This window comes from Spermophilus citellus, assembly GCF_964194105.1.
Source record: "Spermophilus citellus genome assembly, chromosome: 4".
In the NCBI taxonomy this organism is placed as follows: domain Eukaryota; kingdom Metazoa; phylum Chordata; class Mammalia; order Rodentia; family Sciuridae; genus Spermophilus; species Spermophilus citellus.
In genome coordinates, this window is record NC_138185.1 from 116,552,075 (window position 1) to 116,576,165 (window position 24,091).

The 24,091-nt window shown below is 34.2% G+C and overlaps 1 protein-coding gene across 4 annotated transcripts in view; it reads left to right on the forward strand.

The window, feature by feature from the left end:
• Nucleotides 1–24,091, forward strand: part of CSNK1G1 (casein kinase 1 gamma 1) — a 158,690-nt gene that overhangs the window by 24,630 nt on the left and 109,969 nt on the right. For 2 of the 4 annotated variants that reach the window (XM_081291274.1, XM_081291273.1), the window contains exon 2: nucleotides 14,566–14,612. The exons of the other annotated variants lie outside the window; for them this stretch is intronic. The gene's annotated coding sequence lies outside the window, so the exon portion shown is untranslated. The remainder of the gene's footprint in view (nucleotides 1–14,565; nucleotides 14,613–24,091) is intronic. 4 annotated transcript variants of the gene reach the window in all.

Genomic DNA, 24,091 nt, shown 5'->3' on the forward strand with positions numbered 1-24,091 from the left:
CCACTGAGCTGCGTTTCTGGCCCTTTTTAGTCTTTATTTTGAAATAGGGTCTTCCTGAATTTCTCAGGCTGGCCTTGTATTCATGGTCCTTTTGTTTCAATTTCCTGAGTTGCCAGAATTACAGGTGTGTGCCACTGTGCCCATCAAATGTTTGTATTTTCTATTTTTATCACATCCCATTTTCCCTAGGCACTTTATACTTGTCAGACATTATCCTTTAGCCTTTAATAGTGAAGATATTTTATGTAGGTAATGCTAAAATGATGTGTAATTATCAGCAAGGGGTATAAAAGGAAAAAGGTAGCTGGGCATGGTAGAGCATGCCTGTAATCCTAGTGACTTGAGAAGCTGAGGCTAGAGGATCAAAATTTTAGTAAGACCCTGTCTTTAAAAAAAAAAAAAAAAAAAAAAATCTGAGGATGTAGTTCAGTGGTAAACTGCCCCTGGGTTCAATCCTCAGTAATAGCATTTTTCCTGTTCTAGAATTATAAAGCATTGGTTTAGACATGTACTTCGATGCAGCCAAATTTATAAAAGTATATGAATTCTACTACAGTGTCTGGATCAGTAAATTTGGCTAAGGTTCATGGGAATCCTATAGGTACATTAGGTTTTTTCCTTCAGTATGTGACTTCTGAACAAGCTTACTGGAGGAGGGTTAATCTTAATTGTTTCACAAGGCAAAGCTAAAGTATGTGTCTTGGAGTTTTTGTGGTTTCTTTTTCTTCTTTGTGGTGCACTAACCGTTTCTTTTCTTGTCATACCTTTCTTTGCTTTAAAGAAGAAACACCCTTTTGCTCAGTTCTTTTAAGATCTCAAAGTGAAACTTACATACATATCTCCTATACCTCCAACCACCTTTTTTTGTTTGTTTTCTGGTTTTGGTGCAAGGAATTGAATCCAAGGCCTTGTGCCTGTGTGCTCTACTACTGGGCCACAAACCAACACCTACACCTCTTACTTTTTGTGTGATGGTATTGAATAGGGTTAGTGACACCCCAAGGCCATTGGAAGAGGCTATTCCCTTCTTTTCTCAAACTTTTTTTGTTTTAGTTTTTCACTGGATTTTCATTTGAGATGTTGTTTGTGAGTCAGAGACTTTATCTAATGATTCTTGTGATCTGGATTGACAACCAAAGGCAGGCTATTTATTCATCTTTAATCTTTTGGATTGTTTTCCTTATTACCTTTAGTTAACTGTACGTAGATCCAGAAGTATTTAATAGGTTCTTGTGAATTCAATATGGAGTTATAGAAAGAAAAGGAGAAAATTTTGATTCTGTCTGCTTTAGTATTAAAAACAAGCCAGAGTAAAATTCGAGTTCTTTTCAGTATGGTGTTTAGTGTGTAGACACAGGAATAACAGGAGAAACTCCTTGGCCCTTTCCGAGGATATGAGGATAGGTCCTTATATGGATTATGGGTCTTTTTGTTTTCATTTTAGTACTGGGGATTTAACCCAGGGATACTTTACCAACTAAGCTATATCCCTAGCCTTTTTATTTTTTATTATGAAACAGGGTCTCACTAAGTTGCTGAGCCTGGCCTCGAATTTGTGATCCTCCTGCTTCAGCTTCCTAAGTCACTGGAATTACAGGTATACACCACCATGCCTGGCTGGGTGTCTTATCTAACTAGTTTTACTTATTTACTTAGCTCCTCCTTCCTACATGCTGCCTTTTAGCTGTTTACAAGAAGAACAGGGATGAGAGGAAAGAATTCTGGGGATAGCCTTACATCTATTTTGATCAGATTTGTTTTTTCTCTAGTGGTCACATTCTTATTTTAACAATAAAGAATTTGAGGCAGAGTCAAAGGTTACTATTTCCCTAGATTACTGTTGCCCATGGCTTTACCGTTTGAACCTTTCTGTAAGCTTTCTGTGAGTTAGTATTTTTCCCCCACCCTTGAGCTTGTGAAACCATTCTAACTTCCTTTTCTGTAGAGGATGTACATTGAAGTAATAGTCTTTTTTTTTTTTTTTTTTTTTTTTTTTTACTGATTTCATCCTGATTCCCTTTGATGACATATTACAATATTGGAGCTACACTGGTTTTTATCATGAAGTATACTTCTGGGTGATTTCTGATAGCCACAAAGAGTAGCTTATAGACTCTCTGAAGTCTATAGCTTTGAAATGAAAACTGTAGCATAACAGACTTTACAATGACTATTTCTTAAGTTTGGCTGCCGTAAAAATTTACCAACATCCTGAAACAATTACCTGATAGAATGATTAAGGGTACAGTTAAGTTGCATATTTATATGATTAATTTTCAACCAAAGGTGGAAAAGGGAAATCAGCCAGTTTAAAATGATGGTGATATTCATTTTAATGCATAAGTAATATAATATAAATAATTAGAAATCAAAGGAAAAGTGAGAATTTCACTACCCTCACACATAAATTATTTTTATTTTCCATTCTTTACTTTTTATTTGTACATAAGTGTACCTAGTTTTTATAATTAAGGATATTGAGACAGTTTAACTATCTTAGAAAAGGGTTGCAAAGACTGGAAAGTAATGCTTTCTTATAGTTATTTGGTAAAAGAAACCTTTTAGGAAGGAACTTTTTCCTTCTGTTTTGTAATATTGGGGATTGAACTCAGGGCCTCACATATGCTAGGCAAGCATTCTATAACAGAACTACATTCCCACGCACTTTTTAAAAATTTTTATTTTGATACAGGGTCTTTTTAAGTTGCCCAGGCTGATCTTAAACTTACAGTCCTCCTTCCTCAGCCTCCTGAGAAGCTGGGATTATAGGCTTGCATTTAGAGAGGAACTTTGGAAGGGGCCAAAGAAGGAAAGAGTAAGTAAGGAAAAGAGGGGGTAGGTTATAATTTCAGAACCTTTGGCGTAATGTAATCTAACAATAGCAGTTAAATTTTCAACCAAATTATTTTCCAGTAATATGGGAAACTAACCTTTAATAAAAAAGTCTTCCTATGCCAGGCATGGTGGCACAGGCCCGTAATCCCAGAGGCTTGGGAGGCTGAGACAGGAGAATTTTGAGTTCAGAGGCAGCCTTAGTAAAGTCGGGGTGCTAAGCAACTCAGTGAGAACCTGTCTCTAAATAAAATACAAAGTAGGGCTGGGGATGTGGCTAAGTGGTCGAATACCCTGGTTACCTCTGCCTCCCCCCCCCCAAAAAAAAAAGTCTTCCTACTCTTCACTATCTAAAAATGATGGATTTATTTGAAAAAAATATTTTTTTAAAAGTATGGCTGAGATGGCAAAAAAACAAGGTAAAAAAACCAAATGACCACTAAGCTCCAGGTGCCTGCTCCCCTAAGGGCATCTTCTAGTTGCAGATGACTCTCATAATTGGTTTTAAAGAGGTACATGTAGAACTTAGGAGACAGCAGATAGGAGCCATGAATATAGGGATAAAGATCAGAGATTCATCTTCTTAAAATCATAACCCTAAAAAGGCTGAATACCCTCTGCAAAAGGGGAGCCAGGAAACAAAAAATCAGCCTAGCAAAGAGAGCTAGTCAGAGAACTTATCACCTCTCATCCTTAACTATGACTTTTGGGAGAAATAAGTTTGTCCTGAACATTTTTAATTATAAAAATGACTTCATTAAAAATTGGAACCCCACTACATATGTGACTTGAAAAGAAACTTGAGGCTTAGACTTGTTCTAAAATGTTAAGCTTGATTCTATAACCAGGCAGAGATATAAGTGAATCCAGATTTTTTTCTGGAGGAATATTCCTTTCAAAATCCTTAAAGAATTATCATTGATAATATCCCAGAGTACCAAGCTTCCTGTTAAAAATTCACAAAGCACTTGAGGAAATGAGCACGACAGAACACCAAAATCAGTCCCAGAAAGACTTCAGGGATTGTCATTGTTGGATACTGAATATAATATATTTAATACATCTAAAGAAACAAATGGGAGAATTGAAAATATGATTGGATAACAAGGGATTGTCCAAAATCTCCGATATAATCTAGCAATTTAATCTGTAATGATTAAAATTATAAATTTAAAGATAGATTTAATAGCATATTAAGTAGATTAAAAGAGAGTTGTAAAAATATTGAGAATGCAGTACAGGAATGCAAAAGAGATTAGAAAATATCTATTTAAGATATATGGGTGGGGCTGGGGATGTGGCTCAAGCGGTAGCGTGCTCGCCTGGCATGTGTGCGGCCCAGGTTCTATCCTCAGCACCACATACAAAGATGTTGGGTCCACCGAAAACGAAAAAATAAATATTAAAAAATTCTCTCTCTCTCTCTCTCTCTCTCTCTCTCTCTCTCTCTCTCTCTCTGTCCTCTCTCACTCTCTCTTAAATTTAAAAAACAAAAATTAAAAAAAATTAAAAAATTAAAAAAAAATAAGATATATGGGAAAAAGACTGAAAAGGTCTGACATATATGTATGGTAAGCATAAAAATGACCATGCAAAGATGTCCTTGTCTTTATCCTCTGAATCCCTGAAGGTCACCTTAAATGCAAAGGAGACTTTGTAAATGTGATTAAATTAAGGCTCTTGAGATAAAGAATAGCTCCTGGAAGAATTTAAGTTGTAATAGAGGGATGGTGATATAGCTCATTGGTAGAGTGCATGCCTAGAATGTATGAGTGTTTGGGTTTGATCCCCATCACAAGTGGGGAGAGCAAGTGGAATGGGAGAGGAAGACCTCAAATAATAGGAAACAAAGGAGAAAGAAAAGTATAGGACAAAAATATCGTAGAACTAATATGGTAGAAATAAAGCCATATATATCAGTGATCATAAGGAATGTGGATTAAATATTCTAGTTAAAATGCAAATATTGGCTCAGCTATAATCTTAGCTATTCAGGAGGATAAGGCCGAAAGATAGCAAATTTGAGGCCATTCGGGCAACTTCGACCTTCTCTCAAAGAAAAAAAAAAAAAGCACTTGGGATGTAGGTTAGTATTAAAATGTCCTTGTGTTAAATCCCAGTACTGCAAAAAAAAAATAAAAAGACAAAAGATTGTGAGGCTATATGTAAAACTATAAGCCAACTGCATGTGATTAAAATAGTGTGTTAAATTAAAACTTAAATTAGAACAGAGGCAAGTTGAAGATAAAATAATAGAAGATTATATTTCTAGCAAAATAAAAATGGGAAGAAATTGGTATAATTACATTGTAGGTCAAGTATCTGTTATCTGAAATGCCCTGGGCAAGAAATGTTTCAAGATTTTGGAATTTTCAGACTTTCGGATATTGCATATGCCCAAGAAGTTTTGTTGAGGATGAGACACAAGTCTATACACTAAATTTATGTTTTGTACACATCTTATTCACATATACTGAAGTAATTTATATAATATTTTTAGTCTTCAAAGAGTTTTGAGGTTGGGTATGGAATTTACCACTTATATCATGTTAGTGCTCAAAGTGTTTTGGATTTGGGAACATTTTGGATTTCTAAGTTTTAATTAGAGTAGGAATTCTCAATCTGTAATAAAATAGACTGTAGAGTAGGGATCATCCTTGAAATAATAGTATCAATATTTTAGATGGGAATTGCTTTTTGCAGCAGGGTAGAGATAGAAGTTACAGTGTCTTAAAGAAGATATTCTTTTTTTTTTTTTTTGGCAGGGAGGGTGTATTGGGGATTGAACTCAGGGGCACTCAACCACTGAGCCACATCCCTAGCCTTAGTTTTTATTTTTATTTAGAGATGGAGTTTCACTGAATTGCTTAGCACCTCATAGTTGCTAAGGCTGGCTTTGAACTTGTGATTCTCCTGTCTCAGCCTCCAGAGCTGCTGGGATTATAGGCATGTGCTACCACGCCTGACCAGACATTCATTTTTCTCCCATGTAGAAGAGACTAGAGATTGCAATGCTAGAGCTGATTATGGTTAATTTTATCACCAAACTGTACTTCTTTGTTTCTGTATCCCCATCTTTAGTATGTATTGACTTTATGGTTCAGGATGGTTACTTGATGCATTAGCTTTCAAAGATTGCTTGTAGAAGAAAGTTTGAGTGTGGATAGAGCACATGCAAGGTATCATGCCATTTTATAAAGTAGTTTCTTGAAAGTTCCACTCAACATCTTCATTTGCACTTAGCTACAAGGCAGTTAGGAAATGTTTTTTTAAGAGCAGCACACTACTGTCCACGATACAACTGTACTCTCCTTACTAAGGAAAAGAGGAAAGACTGGATATTGGGGAGGACACCAGCTGTCTTTACCATATCATATAATTATAAAAATTTCTCCATCCTGGGGCTGGGGTTGTGGCTCAGAGGTAGAGTGCTCGCCTCGCACATGCGAAACCCTGGGTTCAATCCTCAGCACCACTTAAAAATAAATAGGTGAAATAAAGGTATTGTGTCCAACTAAAAATATATATATTAAAAATTTTTTTTCCATCCCACCCCAAGTTCCGAGAAACTGCCAATGTGCATTGTGTGTCAATAAATTCAATAAAATATGATACCTTTTCCCAAAGGTATCATTTTTTTTTAAAGAGAGAGTTAGAGAGGAGAGAGAGAGAGAGAGAGAGAGAATTTTTAATATTTATTTTTTAGTTCTCGGCGGACACAACATCTTTGTTGGTATGTGGTGCTGAGGACCGAACCCGGGCCGCACGCATGCCAGGCGAGCGCGCTACTGCTTGAGCCACATCCCCAGCCCCATATTTTTTTAATATTTATTTTTTAGCTGTAGTTGGACACAATATCTTTTTTTTTTTTTTTTTTTTTTATGTGGTGCTGAGGAACGAACCCACGGCCTTACACTAGGTGAGCGCTCTACCACTGAGCCACAATCCCAGCCCCTCAAAAGGTATCATATTAATGAACTGTAAAAAAAAAGTTTTCATTTTCTAGGAAGATGTTAGAATTCTAAAGTTATTTGTACCAGAACAATAGACATAAACCAAAAATAACAACTATAAGAAAAAATTAATTTACCATCAAACTAGGAGTTTTGACGTTAAAACAACAAAAGTTTGGGGCTGATTGTGTCTCAGCGTTAGAGCACTTGCCAAGCACAGCGGGACCTGGGTTCAATCCTCAGCACTACATAAAAATAAAGGCATTGTGTTGTGTCCATCTACACCTAAAAAATAAATATTAAAAAAAAACCCAAAAGTTTGACTTACTGGATGAATATAGAACATTATATTCAAGTTTTGAGGAATCAATATTATATATATACACTTATGGTAGTACTTTATAGAACCCAAAATTTCTTCTTTTTTTTTTTTTAATGTTTGAATTTATATTTTATTCCAAAGGATTCAGACCTGGGGTTTTTTTTTTTTTTTTTGAGAGAGAGAGAGAGAGAGAGAGAATTTTAATATTTATTTTTTAGTTTTCGACGGACACAACATCTTTGTTTGTATGTGGTGCTGAGGATCAAACCCGGGCCACACGCATGCCAGACGAGCGCGCTACTGCTTGAGCCACATCCCCAGCCCCGAAACCAAAATTTCTGATAATGTGGGATGGATGCTATACTTAACAATAGAGTGCTTGCCTAGTGTGTTCAGTCCCCAGCAACACACACACACACAACACAAACAAAATTCTGATGATGCGAGATAATGAGTATTAAAAGTATCCCTGAAAATATCAACAAATTTCAGAGAGTATTTATTATATGGATCACCTTCTCTGAAGACAATACAAATTAAATTAGAACTCAGTTTTTTAATAAAAGGTGACTTTAAAAATAAGTGGGCAAGGTGATGCATGCTTGTAATCCCATTGACTAGGGAAGCTGAAGCAGGAGAATGGTAGGTTTGAGGCCAGCTTTGGCAAACCCTGTCTCAAAAAAGAAGAAAGTTTGTAAGTTTAAAAATACACTTCTACATAACAATTGAGGTTGCATAAATAATGATGGAAGTTTAATAATACTTAAAACTAAATGATAATGAAAATGTAATATTAAAAATTGTTTTGATAGAACACATTCTTAGCAGTCCCAGCACAAAACAAACAAAAATGTGTGAATATAACTTAGTGCTTTGGACATAGTACCTAGTTAAGTTTCAGAAATATTCTGTAAGAACTTGAATGAATTCTCCAGTTGTTGAGGGTAGTGGCAGTTTTTTTTAAATCAATTTTTTTTTTTTTTAGTTGTAGATTGACACAGTACCTTTATTTTATTTATTTATTTTTACATGGTGCTGATGATCCGATCCAGTGCCTCACATCTGCTGGGCAAGCACTCTACCACTGAGTTACAGCCCCAGCCCTGAAGATAGTGATAATTAAGAGGGAAACAGAGTTTCAGAAGTTGAGTACTCTTAGTGCTCCTACTAATTTATTATTTAGCATATTAGGTCCTGTGCAGTTTGACTTCTGATAGTTGTCAGCATGTGCTACTATTCTTCCTCTTTCCTTTTATTTAAACTTAATGACAAATTACAGACTACATTAGTGGCCTTAAAACTTTAGTGTGTATCAGAGTCATCTGGGGGGTTTTTTAAAGTACAGATTGTTGAGTCTCACCCCCAGTTTCTAATTCATCTGATGCGAAGCTGGGACCCATGAACTTGCATTTTTAACAAACTGTCAGATAATGTTCATAATGCTCATATAGTGACCATGCTTTGAGAACCCCACTGTACTAAGACTATATTCTATTGACTATCCCTTTGTAACTCCCAATTCTTTCCTACAGCTCTTTTTTCCCCCTTCCTTCTTACATTTAACTTTTTTCCCCTATTGCTTCTAAATAGTATTTTTAACTACCAAGTTGTCTATCTTTATATTCCCAGATACTTATTGCATATCTGTAATAGCGTATCTGTAATACTAGGTACCACTTTATACCCCTTATTATGGCTATTTAAAAGAAAGAAAGAAAAAAAAGAACACAGAAAATAACATGTATTGGTGAGTTTGTGGAGAAATTGGAAACATTATATAATTGCAGGTGTGAGTATAAAGTGGTATAGCCACAGTGAAACACAGTCCAAAAAAGTTAAATACAGAACTATGTATTATTTGACCTTGTAATGCTACTCATACCTATATATCCAAAAGAATTAGAGAGTCAAAAACAGATATCTGTAGAACATTTTCGTATCAGCAACATTTACAAAACCAAAAGGAAGAAACAACACAAGTGATCATTGATAGGCAAATGGATAAACAAAATGTGGCAATGTACATACAATGGAATATAATTCAGCCTTAAGAAAGAAATTCTGATACATGCTGCAACATGAAGGGACCTTGAAACAGTATACTTGGTAAAGTCAGACCAGAAGGACAAACGTATGATTCCACTTATATAAGGTACATAAAATAGACTTATTCATAGAGAAAGTAGAATAGAGGTTACCAGGGCAACAGAGAACTGAGAAAAATGAAGTAGTTGATGAGTACATGATATTGGGAAAGATGAAAAGATTTTATGCATAGATAATGGTGATAGTTGCACAGTATTGTGAATGTATTTAATGCAACCAAATTGTACATTTGCTAATGTTTAAAGTGATAGATACTGTTATTTACCATTGATACAATTTGTACACTTGCTAATGTTTAAAGTGACCAGTATGTTTTATTATGGATAAGTATTTTTATCCCCCCCAAAAAGCAAACAAAAATGTTAGTATATGATTGGAAAAAAAACTTATCAGTAGCCTTTTTTTTTTATATAACTTTTTGTTTCTTTCATCACATTTCTATTTTTTTAAAGTAACAAACATGTGTTTTTCTGTTTTCTTGTTTAAATATTTTTTAGCTTTCAATGTACCTTTATTTTATTTATTTATATGCGGTGCGGAGAATTGAATCCAGTGCCTTACACATGATAGGCAAGTGCTCTGCCACGAGCCACTACTCCAGTCCCCAAGCATGTGTTTTTATAATAAAAAACATAAAAAGACATTTATAAAATATATGTAAAGGAAGATTTTGTCCAAAAAGTCTATGAATTTTAAGGATTATAATGTAAATCTTTTTGCTAGTTCAGCGTTTTTGGATCACTCTATTAGATGATTTTTCTGTAGCGATGTGATTAAAACTGTGAATTTTCTATAGAGGTATTACCAACTTGTGAGTAAAAGTAAACTTCCTTTTTAATAAAAGTTGTGTTTTTGAGTTTGTTATATCTATATCACCTTTTATTTGTATTTATTTTTTGGTACTGGAGATTGAACCCAGGGGCACTTAACCTCAGTCCTGTTTATTTTTTATTTTGAGACAGGGTCTCACTAAGTTGCTTAGGGCCTGGCTAAATTGATGAGGGTGGCTTCAAACTTGTGATCCTTCTGCCTCAGTATCTTGAGCTGCTGGAATTACAGGCATGCACCACTAGGCCTAGCTAATTATTTTAATCTACACTTTTATCTTTAAATTATTTTAAGCATATTCTGGGATATAGGAAGGTATTAATGGCAGGTAGCATATATCCTCAATCCTGTAGAATTCTTGGGCTTAAAACAAATAAGAAAGAAGGTTAGAAAGAAGTATGTCCAGTATCAACTATAAGTTTTGAGCATATTGTGGTTTCATTGTTTTATAATTTTATTTTATTTTTTAAATTAATTTATTTTTTTTAATATTTATTTTTTAGTTTTTGGCGTACACAACATCTTTGTTTGTATGTGGTGCTGAGGATCGAACCCGGGCCGCACGCATGCCAGGCGAGCGTGCTACCACTTGAGCCACATCCCCAGCCCTGTTTTGTAAATTTATTGTAATTAGAGTATGGAGTAAAATAAAAGGGATAGGATCTAGTTAATTGAGGATACTTGTTAGGTGAATTTCAGTTAATTGAAAACAGTTCAATTAAACATTTATTTACTCTCACACAGTACTAACACTGTAGGTATATAAGAAAAAGAACAGCCCCTGGTTCCATACAATTACACAATCTAGTTTGATAGGCCACAGTCAATTAGTATAGTGATAGATATATGAACTAAGATTAGTGTTATTAATTCCTTTTATCATATATTTATTAAGCAGCTACTATGTGTTAGGCCCATTGTTGGCAGCAAGGGATACTGTGACAAACAGGAAATATTAAGAGAGCTTATATTAAGAGCTTATAGGCATGTTGTAAGTGAATTTTATATTTTCCCTTTTTAAAAATATTTTTTATTAGTTATTGATGGACTTTTATTTATTTAATTGCTTATATGTGGTGCTGAGAATCAAACCCAGTGCTTCATGCATGCTAGGCAGGCGCTCTACCACTGAGCCACAACTCCAGCCCATCATTTTATAGCACTTTATATAATAAATTTTACTTTCTGTTAATTCCTATTGACAAAAACCTGAATGCATTTATACTGAAAATAGCCTGGTATTTTCTAAAAGAACTTAGCCCATTATCAGAAGCAGCAACATTCACATCAACCAACAGCACATGGTAATTTTATGTGATATATTATAACTAATGACCTTTTCCTTTTATATCTTAAACCCATCTGTTTGGCATACAAATGCTTTCATTATCTCATTGTAGAATAAGCTTTTATTTTGAACTCAGCTCATTTCCTTAGAATAATAATGTTAAATTGCTCTTTTTTCTATTTGAAATTGAGATGTGGGAAGTTTTCCTTGAATAGGAAACAGAAATAAATTAAATTTAGTTAACAATACTAAACATGCAATTCTGAACTTCTCTGTAGAAAGACAATAGTTATAATTTATATTTCAGATTCTTAACTTTTCATATTAAGACTTCATTGCTGGGGTAAACTAGGTACTTTCTATTTTAAATAGTTGTGTTTTTTAATGAGTTCCCACCCTCGCCTTTTTACTTTAAAATCCATATTTTACTTTGAAAACTTTATTTTTATCTTAAAAGTTGTGTATTTTTTGAAATAGAGTCTTGCTGTGTTGCCCAAGCTGGTCTCGAATTCCTGGGCTTAAGTGATCCTCCTGCTTCAGTTTCTGAATATCCTGGAATATAATTGTATACCACTTACCTGTCTTTAAGAACTTTACATCAGAGGTTACAAACTGGTAGTTCTGACAATGTTTAAATTTTTGTTTTTGTTTTCTTTTGGAACTGGTTTGAACCATGGGGTGCTTTACCACTGAGCTACATCTCCAACCCTTTTTACTTTTTGTTTTGAGACAGGGTCTTCCTGTGTTGCCCTGGCTGCACTCAAAACTTGTAGGTCTTCTGTCTCAACTTCCTCATCACCCTAGGATTTCAGACATGCACCAGTGGGTCTTGTTGTGTGTTGAAATTTTTAAATATTATCAACAGATTGCCAAGTACCAGTGGTACTTGCCTGTAATCCCAGCTACTGGGAAGGTCAAGAGGATCACAAGTTTAAGTCCAGGCCCTTTCTCAAAAAAATAAAAAGGACTGGGGATGTAGTATAATAGTTGAGCGCATCTAATCCCCAGTAACAGAAAGAGAAAAATTAAAAAATTAACCAATCATAAAAAATTGGAAAGTTTCATTAAAATTTCTGAAAAATCAGACTTGGCAGTGTTGGGTCTATAATATTAAATGACTAAACTCAGCAGCTTCAAAGAGTTAGCTGTGCCTGTTAGGAGAGACACTCACTGTTCACTTTACTACTATACTCTTTCCCAATAGTCATCCCTTGTGACATTCAGTATCTGTTTATTTCTTGATATGTGCCTATTTCAGTAGATTTACCTGGAGAATAAGAAAAAGCCTTCATCTACTTAATCTGTCATTCATTTGAAAAAAATCCTTTATGTAAACAATATTTTCCTTTTATATTTTTTTCAAGAGAAAGATAGTATATTTTATGTCTATAACATAAATATAAGGGGATAAAATTATAAATTTAGCTAATTTCTTTTGTAAAGGTAGATAGCATGCTTTTATTTTGTTTATTTTTATGTGGTGCTGAGGATTGAACTCAGTGCTTCACACATGCAAGGCTAGCACTCTGCCACTGAGCTACAACCTCAGCCCTAAATTTATCTAATTCTTAAACAAACAATTTAAAATCCAAACAAATATTGCGTCCTTAAAATAATCACACTCGGAGCCTATTTGTTCCAAAGGTGCTACTCTATTTTTGGAAAAAAAAAACAAGAAAGGTTTATTTCTTTTGTATATCCTTAGGATGTCACATTGTTATTTTTTAAATTAAATTAATTTAATTTAATATTTTTGTTTCCAGGGATTGAGCCCAGGGACACTTAACTACCGACCCACATCCCCAGACTTTTAAATATTTTATTTAGACAGGATCTCCCTCAGTAGCTTAGGGCCTTATTAAGTTGCTGAGGCTGGCTTTGAACTCAGGATCATCCTGCCTCAGTTTCCCAAACCTCTGGGATTATAGGTGTGCATCCCAGTGCCTGGTACATTTTTGAAAGTATATAAGATTTATTAATAGTTGGAAGATACATGTAGTTTGATAAAAATGAAATGTAACAATTTGTTTTCACCTTTATTTTATTTTTATTTTTTAATGAAGTGCTGAGGCTCAAACCCAGTGCCTCACATGTGGTAGGCAAGTGCTCTCCACTGAGCTACAACCCCAGTCCAAATGTGACAAGCTTTATGAAGTAGCAAGAAGTCAACTCAAAATCTAATTGGATGGGAATCTGAATAAAACCAGATTTTATTAAACTTCACAATAAAGTTGAACCTGAATGCATCTACATTTTTACATAGTAAGTTTTCTTTAGGAAACATGATATAAACACAGTTTTATGCCTACCAGCCCTTCAGCCTAACCACTTTCCAAACCAGTATAGTATAATGAATTAGCCAAAAATACTGCTGTTGCTGCTTCTACTACTACTACTAGTAGTAGCATTAAAGAAAGAAAATTTTATTGGGGTGATGGAAATCAGATTACTTTTCTAATTTCATGTCACAAATTTTGATAAACGTCTTCCAGTAATAATACAATTTAGACCATATAGAAAGAAAATCATTTGCAACTATCCTTTCAGAGAGTATCATATACTGTTAGAACCACATACATTTTGAATAAACCCTACTAGTAAATCACAGGGAAAAGAAAGTTAATTGGGTACATGGTTTGTGTGTTGAGACTACAATAGCACAGCTATTAAAGAAATTGTATGTAATTTATTTATATTGATCATTTGAAAAAATACACATTTTAATTAGTATTTTCCCTCCTCTCTGATAAAAGCTTCTAATAGAAGAAGGCCCTCTACCAAACTTAGATAAGATTTAGAGGTAAGGTCCAAAGGTAAGATAACAGTCATTTAGTCTTATAAAATCCTTTTCAGGTGTACAGCTCCCTGCCCTCCCTATCAAGTGATGAAATGTATAAAGCAACTAGAGTAGCTGATTAGATTAAATTAATTGCACTAACTGTGGACTAAGACTAAATTTGAAATCTCCTATTCAAAAATTATTTTTAAGAGAGGTGTGCTTTCGTAGATGAATTATATGGTATGTGAGCTGAAGTCAATAAAACTACTTAAAAAAACACAAATATGTCCTCAAAGAGAAATTTTGCCACAGAAAGAAGGCATAAATGTACTATTAAATTGAATATGGGAAATAGAAGAAACTGAGGTATTTAAGGGAGGGAAGATTAGGCTGCCTGGCAAAAAAATTATGAAAATATTCAAAAATTACCACACACATCTGTTTTTTATTATTTCAGGAGGACAGTTGAGGCCAGTACACTTTTGACTCAATGGGGCTGAATGGGTGAGTAAGTGAGTGGGCAAGCAAGGGTCGTTTGGTAAGTGTGGAAGAAGGACTATAGCGCTCAGGATTTGGACTTCTCTGGCTGGATTGGACTTTCACACAGTGACCATACATTTTCTGAGCCTTAATTTCCTTTATGAAAAGAGATGATTGTCTTTACTAAGGCAGGTACATCCAGGTTGACTCCATTGAACAGGTCACACAACACTCAGTCATTTGTAAAATGTAAATGCCTACATTCCTTTAAGTATAAATGTCATTTCCTTGCTTAAATGACTTTTCATTGCTATCAGTGACCAACAGAAACGACTGAATAGTGAACTCCTGCTACCTCCTCACCTTGCTCACTGTAATCCCCATTTCCTTGGTTTTCGTTCACCAGCAGCCTTTCTTTATAGGCTATTAATCCTTCTGTGTCAAGGCTATGTCGCTAGCTCTTGACAAGATTGGTACCTTCTCATCTTGAAGACACTGTTTAAAAATGGCTTCTCATAAAGTCCTTACCACCCTCTATCTAAAACTTGTTCTGACTCACCCATAATCTTTATTTCAGGCTGGTCATAGTGGCACATGCCTGCAATCTTAGTGACTCAGGAGACTGCGGCACAAGGATCACAAGTTTGAGGCCATCTTTGGTAATTGAATGAGACCCTATCTCAAAATAAAAAAATGAATGGGGTTGGAGATGTAGCTCAATGGGAAAGCACCTGTGAGTTCAATCTCTAGTACCAAAACAGCAATATGAACTTTCTTTCAGCAACTCTGTTTAATTTGCACCATAGTTCAGATTTGTAATACTTTTATTCCTGTGGTTATTTGTGATGTCCATTCTACACTGTAAGCTCTATAAGCAGAGGAATTGTACATGTTGAGTTCACTGTTCTAACTTTACCAGTTTTTAGGCACACAGGAGGCACTCACTAAATATTTATTGACTTAGGAACACTTTAAATAAATGTAGGTGCTGTAGTTTTTCTTTTTGACATCTGGAAATGATTCAAGCTCCTTCAATAATTGCTGTCATTCTGTAGGATTCATTTATGTAGAAGTAATACAAAAAAGTACATATGTATATCTTCTTAAATTCAATTAAATCTGTTTTTCTTCCAGTGCAAGGTACTGTATATTTTAGGTATGTCCCTTTTTCTATTATAGAAGGTGAATTGAATGGAAGAAAACAAATTGGTGTTGGGGCTGAGAATAAAAATGCAGATTTTTGGCATTGGTCTTCTACCTTATCAACTTTGTGCCTAAATTAAATAATTGTTTCTCATGGCTTGGGAAAATACATAGGAACTAAATATTTATAATGTCAGAGAAACTCCCACATGAGAATACTTAGAATTGGATCTAAAATAAAACCATTATCTTGGTCATTAGTTTTCAGCTTTTGATGGTCTCTTATGACATATAGGTGAAAATTTATTTTTCTCAGGACTGTTGTCTTTTTAATAATGATAACATTGCAGACAATTAAAGCAGGATATAATTGTCATGATATTTGTAATATGTTTATCCTTCTCAGAATGATGATAGGAATTAGGATCTTTGTAATTTGAATTTCTGTTCATTAGTTGAGAACAGAATTGGGAAGTCAATTATTCATTTGTATTTCTCTTTAATCACTAAATATTTGAGAACTAACTGTGCTAGGCCCAGTGAATAAAATGGAGAATGTGATAACAAATAGTTCCTGCCTTCACAAAGTTAATACACAGGTGCATAAACAATTACATTGTACCTTATTAGTGCTATTGGTGGGTACTCAAGTAGTACTGTAATTGTTTGTATTAGGTAAAAGATATTTAAGATGAAAGTTAGATATGCCCATAAGTTAACATAATGAAGAGCAGGGTAAAGAAGGATCCAGGGCCATTTGGAAGAATTGAAGTACTTTAATATTCATTAACATATAATATAAGGGGAGGAATTAACAGAAATGAAGCTGGAAAAGTGAGCAAGTACCAGATCTGGAAGGATCTACCCTGGGTTCTATCCCCAGCAATTGACAAAGGAAAAAAATTACTAAAAAAGTTGGAAAAAAATTACTAAAAAAGTTTCATTCTTTTCCTTTTGATCCTATCCCTCAAAAGTAAACTGCTGTTAATTTTTACAGACTTTGAAGTATGTGCAAACATATTCGTGGAAAGAGTGTTTGCAAAAGAATTCAGTATTAATTTGTTTTTATTTTACTTGTTTTTGCAGGATCATACTATACATTTTATTCTGCAGTAGGCCCTTTTACCTAATAGGATATTTTACTCTTTCCACACTAAGACATAGATCTCCTTTTTTCTTTCCAACAGCTATATACTTAATGTTCCACAGCATAGGTACATTGGAATTTAACAATTCTCCTAGTCAAGGACATTAAGTTGATTCTAGTTTCTCATTAATAATAATACTTGGTAAATGGCCTCATCAATATATAAGAGTCAGATCTTACTCATGATTTGGATCTCAGCTCATGACATGAGATTAATATCATGTATGGTCACATATATTTTTCAGGAACACACATATTGCCTTTAAATAAGTCTAGTGTGGTCAGTTTTTCTTCCAGTGTTGGATCAAATTCTGTTTTCTAGTTGAGCACCAGATGAAATTGTTGTGTGTTCTACAGCTACATTTTATGAAAAATACATGCATATCTTTAAACATTAAAATTATGTTTCTTATGAGATTCTATACAGTAAGAGCCCTTGTGAACAGAGTCTGAGGGAATAAAATTCATTTCTCCCATTGGGTGTAATGGTAGGTGAGATTGGGCTGCACATTCTATTAAAATTTTTCTTTCTTTTTATTTTGCTACATAAATTCACTGATATATGTATGATTATGACATATTTTAGCAAGATTTTAATGATTTTTTTTACCCTTTTGCCATTTTTTTATTGGTGCATTATAATTATAATAGTGGAATTTATTTATTGCCGTATGCACATAATATAACTGTATAAGTTGGTCAATATAATTTTCTATTTATAGATTGTTTAAAATGGGATTTGAAGGAGGACAAATGTATTATGATTAATTTTTACTTAAAATTTGAAATACTATAAGAATTCTTTTTTGGGGCTGGGGATGTGGCTCAAGTGGTAGCGTGCTCGCCTGGCATGCGTGCGGCCCGGGTTCGATCCTCAGCACCACATACCAACAAAGTTGTGTCCACCGAGAACTAAAAAATAAATATTAAAAATTCTCTCCCTCTCTCACTCTCTCTTTAAAAAAAAAAAAGAATTCTTTTTAAATGGCATATCAGCCCATACCTCTCCCAGTAGGTTAATAGGTGGCTTTTATTTCTTAAATGAAATATAGGATCACCTGCTAAGGAAAACACCAGAAAAACTGTATAGCACTGTTCAGGATTCTGGTGAATTAGGAGACCACATATTTATAATGGTACCAGTTGTAACATATTTCTCTGTCAGTACTCAGCGGCATATATAATCAGTAGTAAGATTCACACACGATGGAGGCTTTGGCCGAATAGTGATAGAAATTATAGATTGTGGTATCTAAGCAGAGTAAAGTAAAGTAAAAAGACTGGAAGAGGCTGCTAGAGAGTGAGAACCCTCTTAAGTTGATGAAATCACAAAACAAAATGAGAGTAAACGAATGATAGAACTAGAGGGAAAATAAAGTGTCATCATATTTTAACCCAACTTTTTTACTTTTTGTAAAATGTGCAGGTAGTCTGAAAACATAGCTGGTGACTGATTATGGGAATGAGATTAGTTCTTTTTACTGAAAAAGTAGGAGAACTGAAGACATAAACCTAAAGCCATTAATTTTATTTTAATTTACTTTTTCAGGGGAAGGATCCAGTGACTGCCAAAGATGAACATTATAAAGAAAAATACATTAAAAATAAATATTACAGATTAAGTAGACAATGTTTTCAATGCATTTTTGTCAAATACAGTACAAAGAACATTTTCTCCCCTAACAAAATATCCCATAAGCCCCAGCATTTTAGCATGTATTTCCTAAATAACCACAGTATATCCAATCCTCAGACTCCCTTTAAAAATATTGCCAGTTGCCCCAATATTATATATAGGAAAAGGATCCACTTAAAAATTATGCTAAATATTTTAGGAAAAGTTAATTCAAGTCTTGGGCTGGGGATGTGGCTCAAGCGGTATCGCGCTCGCCTAGCGTGCGTGCGGCCCGGGTTCGATCCTCAGTGCCACATGCAGGCGAAGATGTTGTGTCCGCCGAGAACTAAGAAAAAATGAATATTAGAATTCTCTCTCTCTCTCTGTCCCCCTCTCTCTCACTCTCTCTTTAAAAAAAAAAAAGTTAATTCAAGTCTTAAGTAAATATCACATTACTAATCAAACTTATAATTTATTCAACTATGTCTTATAAATTTTTGATTTACTCCTTTATTGGGTGGGTTATAATCTTATGTATCGTTTATTTTGATATTCACATTTGGTCAGTAGGAGCCCTCCCTACAAGATTGCATATGTATTCTTTTGACATATTACTATCATTCATTGACTGTTTCTTTATTTTCATGTTGTAGGCTCATGTTATACTCTGTTAGCTTCCTCAACTCTAAACTTAGCATTTCTCCAAGGATCCCTTGGTCCTTTTACTTGAGAATGGTGTTTGTCAGATATGTTCATTGCTATTGGGTATTGCTCCCCTCAGGTCCTGTTAGTGGATAGAGATGATTTGTTTTTTTTTTTTTTTTTGGTACTGGGTACTGAACTCAGGGCACTCAAACACTAAGCCACATCCCTAGCCCTGTTTTGTATTTTATTAGAGATGGATGGTCTCACTGAGTTGCTTAGTGCCTGGCTAAATTGCTGAGGCTGACTTTGAACTCGCGATCCTTCTGCCTCCACCTCCTGAACCACTGGGATTACAGGCATGCGCCACTACACCTAGCTAGGGAGATAGTAATTATTTTATTGCTGTATTTGTCTGTTGTGTGTGTATAAAACGTAATGAGTTTACTTTGATACTTCTGATGTACATCCAGCACCACGTTTCATTCTAGGTTATTTCCTTTTCCATTTTTTAAATTCTTTTATACTGAGAAATTTGACCATAATTGTCCTCAATATGTTACCTATTTAGTCACTGCCTGTATATAACTACTCTCTCATTGCTACTCTTCTTACTCTATTTGGGTTCCAATACTCTGTTCCAGACTTCTTCTTTCACATGGATGCCATCCTCACCTTGTGCATGTGCCAATATAGCATGCTGGATTGTACTTTCCATGCTTGGGCTCTGACCACATGTGCTGCCTTCCTCACCCTTTTCTTTTCTTTTTTTTTAATATTTATTTTTTAGTTTTAGGTGGACACAATGTCTTTATTTTATTTTTATGTGGTGCTGAGAATTGAACCCACTGCCTCACGCATGCTAGGCGAGTGCGCTACCACTTGAGCCACATCCCTAGCCCTCCTCACCCTTTTCAGGATCAGATATACAATACTGCCCTTCCCCCCATTCCTCCCTACAGTCGACCTATGTATTTTTATTTGTGGAAGTATGTTACACAGATTGAAGTATGTTATACAGATTTTTTTTCATCATATAGATCTTTAAAAAAATACTTTAGTGAGTTTGTGGGTTGTAATTGAACCAGGTGCACTTGGCTGTATCCCCAGCCCTTTTTTATTTTTTATTTAGTGGGTCTTGCTAAGTTGCTGAGGCTGACTTTGAACTTGCAATCCTCCTGCCTCAGCCTCCTGAGCCACTGGGATTACAGGTGTGTGCCACTATGCTCAGCATTTTGGTGAGTTTTGATAAATGCATATACCTGTGGATATTCATTAGACTAGTGTTCTCTTCCATTAAACACCCACCTTTCTATGAGCAAATACTTCTGGTTTCTTTCACCATAGGTTAATTTTTCCTGTTCTTGAGCTTTGTATAATTGGAATAACAGGTATGTATTAATGATTGCAGCTTTAAAATATGTTCTGAAATTAGTAGATTCTTCCAACTTTGTATTCTGATTTTTTTCTTAATTGGAGTAGGAAAACACATAACATAAAATTTACCCTGGTAACCATTTTTAAGTGTACAGATCCATAAGGTTAATCATATTCACACTGGCATGCAACAGCAATGTTATATATTGCTTTAGAATTTTTTCATTTTATAAAACTGATACTGTATATCTATAAAACTCCTGATTTCCACTTTTCCTCAGTCCCTGGCAGCCACCTTTCCATTTTATGTTTTCATGATTTTGACTACTCTAAGTATTTCATATAAGTGGAATCATACAGAATTTATCCTTTTCTGTGTGTTTTAAGATTGTTTTGGCTATTTCTGTGTCCTTTGCTTTTCCATATGTTCTTTTTTTTATATTGTATATGTATACATATTAAAAATTGTATACGTATGCTATATGCATATAAAATTATATACATGTGTGTAAAGATTATTATAGCAGTTGCGACAAGTGTTAGTTTTCTAGCTGCTATAACAAAATAGACTTATTTTGCAGTTTCCATATATACTTTTTAATCAGTGTTTTAATCCCTGTAACCATGTTATTGATTTTGATATGAGTTGCATTAAATTGGTCTTTAAGGAAAATTGACATCACAACTTCTAATCCCTGAACACACCTTTCAGTCTCTCCAGTTACATAGATTTTTAATTTCTCTCAATGGTAGTTTATAATTTTGAGCACAAATGTTTTTATATGTTTTTTTTTTTTTCATTTTTGCAGTGCAAGGGATTAAACTCAAGGTCTTACATATGCTAGGCAAGCACCCTATCCCTGAGCTACATTCCCAATCCTATATGTATTATATAAATAGATTCCTAAGTAGTTTTAGTTTCTTGGTGCTGTTTTTAGATGAAATTATTGCTATATTAATTAATAGACTTATTTTTAGTTTGTAAGAATAATTTCAGGTTTACAGAAAAATTATATGTAAAGTTCAGAATTTCCATATTCTTACTCTCTTTCTCTCTCCCCCCACTTTATTTTTCCCTATTAAAATATCCCATTGGTGTGGTATTTTTTTTTACAGTTGATGAGCCAATATTAATATAGAATAGTTACACCGACTGGAAAATCTCCTGTGCTCCAACCATTCATCTTGGCATCCCTCTGTCCCCTCTTTTCACCAGGCAACCAATCATCTTTTTACTGTCTCCATAGTTTTGCCTTTTCCAGAATGTCATAGAGTTATATAGTATTTAGCCTTTTTAGATTGGCTTCTTTCACTTTGCCATAAGCATTTAACTTTTTTCCATGTCTTTTGGTGATTTTGCTTTTTTTTTTTTTTTTAATTGTTGAATAATATTCTGTTGCATGGCTTTACCACCGTCTGTTTATCCATTGACCTACTAAAAGTATCCTTGATTTTGAGGGTTTTTTGACAATTATAAGTAACACTGCTGTAAGCATTTATGTGCAGGTTTTTGTGGGTCATCAATTTTCAGTTCATTTGGGTATACTCCAAGGAGTATGATTACTGAATCATCTGTAAAAATTGTGTTTAATTTTATAAGATCATTAAAATTCCTTCCAAATTGATTGTACCATTTTGCATTCCCACCAAAAATGAATGAAAGTTCCTGTTACTCTGTATTCTCCTTTAAGCATTTGGTGTTGTCACAGTATTTTGGATTTTCACCATTCTGATAGGTGTGTAATAGTATCTCACTTGTTTTAATTTGCAGTTTGCTAGTGACAGGTATTGAACATCTTTTCATATACTTATTTCCCATCTGTTTACCTTTTGGTGAGATATCTAATTTATATCCTTTTCTTTTTTCTTTTTTTTTTTTTTTTTTTTTTTTTTTTTTTTTTTTTTTTTTTTTTTGCAGTATAAGGAATTGCATCCAGGACCTTGTGCATGGTAGGCAAGCACTCTACCACTCACCCCACCCCCCAGCCCTTTTTATGTTTTGAGACAAGTTTTCACTAAATTGCTGAGGCTAAAATGCCTCTGCTTCAGCTTCCCAAATAGCTGGGATTATAGGTGTGTGTCACCATGCTTAGCACATTTATCATTTCTTTGTGTTGAATAGGCAAACATCACCAAACCAGTAAGATATAACTTTTGATTTCAAAAAAATATGTGGAGTTTCATACTTTTAAAAAATATCTCATCTTTCTTCTCATTTAGTCATACCTAAATTAATAGGAACCACTAGAATTGAGGTTTCTTTAGGAACTTGCTGCTCTGACTATAAAAATTCAAATATTGATTCATCACAGTGTGTAACATGTTTAATAAATAAGTTACAAGTTATTGTCAAATGGTTATTCATTAGAAAAATAAACACATACTTACTACGTGTATATAATTTCTTTCCTCTACTTTTTTTTAAATATTTATTTATTTATTTATTTTTAGTTTTCGGCAGACACAACATCTTTGTTTGTATGTGGTGCTAAGGATCAAACCCGGGCTGCATGCATGCCAGGCGAGCGCACTACCGCTTGAGCCACATCCCCAGCCCCCTTTTCTCTACTTTTTTTAGAGGAATAAAAAGGACTAGAAATAATATGAGATAGATAATAATGTAAGAAATAAATGTTTGTTTTTTGCTGTTGCTCTTAGAAATCATTTTTTAATGTTATAGTATAATTTAATTTTACTTTCAGTATTGTTTAACCTCCTTCTTAAGCTTTTTTTTTTACATGTTACCAACTAGTCCTGTAAATAAACTATATAATATTCTTGTGAAATGGAAATCCTAACATATCTTAACACTGAATTTAAGTGAATTAATATTAGCTTCTTAATAGATGAATTCTAGTTCTCTGTTGTGTACACATTTGATTCTGTCACTGAAATCTGTTTTCAAATACTTGAACAAATCCAACATATTTATTAAGTACTACCTTAATTATATGTAAGAAACTAAAGGAGAAATTACAGGATCCCTAAGCTTAAAAGCTTATTATCAAATTAGATATTAGGGTATGCATAATTATAATCTGGTACATGGTGGATGACAAATGACTGATAGAGACAGTGGTGTTTCAAGTGTAAATGACAAATTGGTTATAAAAGGTTTAACCCAGGAGTTAAGCTTGAGTCAAGCCTTAAATGCAAATGGAAGAGTTAAGAGGCCATTCTAGGTATAGGCATGTATTCTTTGTATTTATATTGTAGTTTTTGTTTTTGTTTTTTGTGGTATTGGGGATTAAACCCAGGGTCTTATGCATACTAGACAAGTGCTCTACCACTGAGTTACATCATCAACCCTATGTTGTAGCTATTTAAAAAGAGGATTGAGATGGTTGATATTCAAGGGCATCGAGTAACAAGCTACAGAGTTTATGATTGGGAACCAGAAAATCATTTTGAGCAGTGGGTGGTGATAAAGAAGTAGAACTTTAAGCCAGGCATAGTGGTGCAGGTAATCCCAGCTACTGCGTGTGTGTGGTGGGTAGGGAGTTGAAGCAGACCAGCCTCAAACTTGTGATCCTTTATATTGTTCATATAGGAAATCTAGTAATTGCTAATCTCATCTCA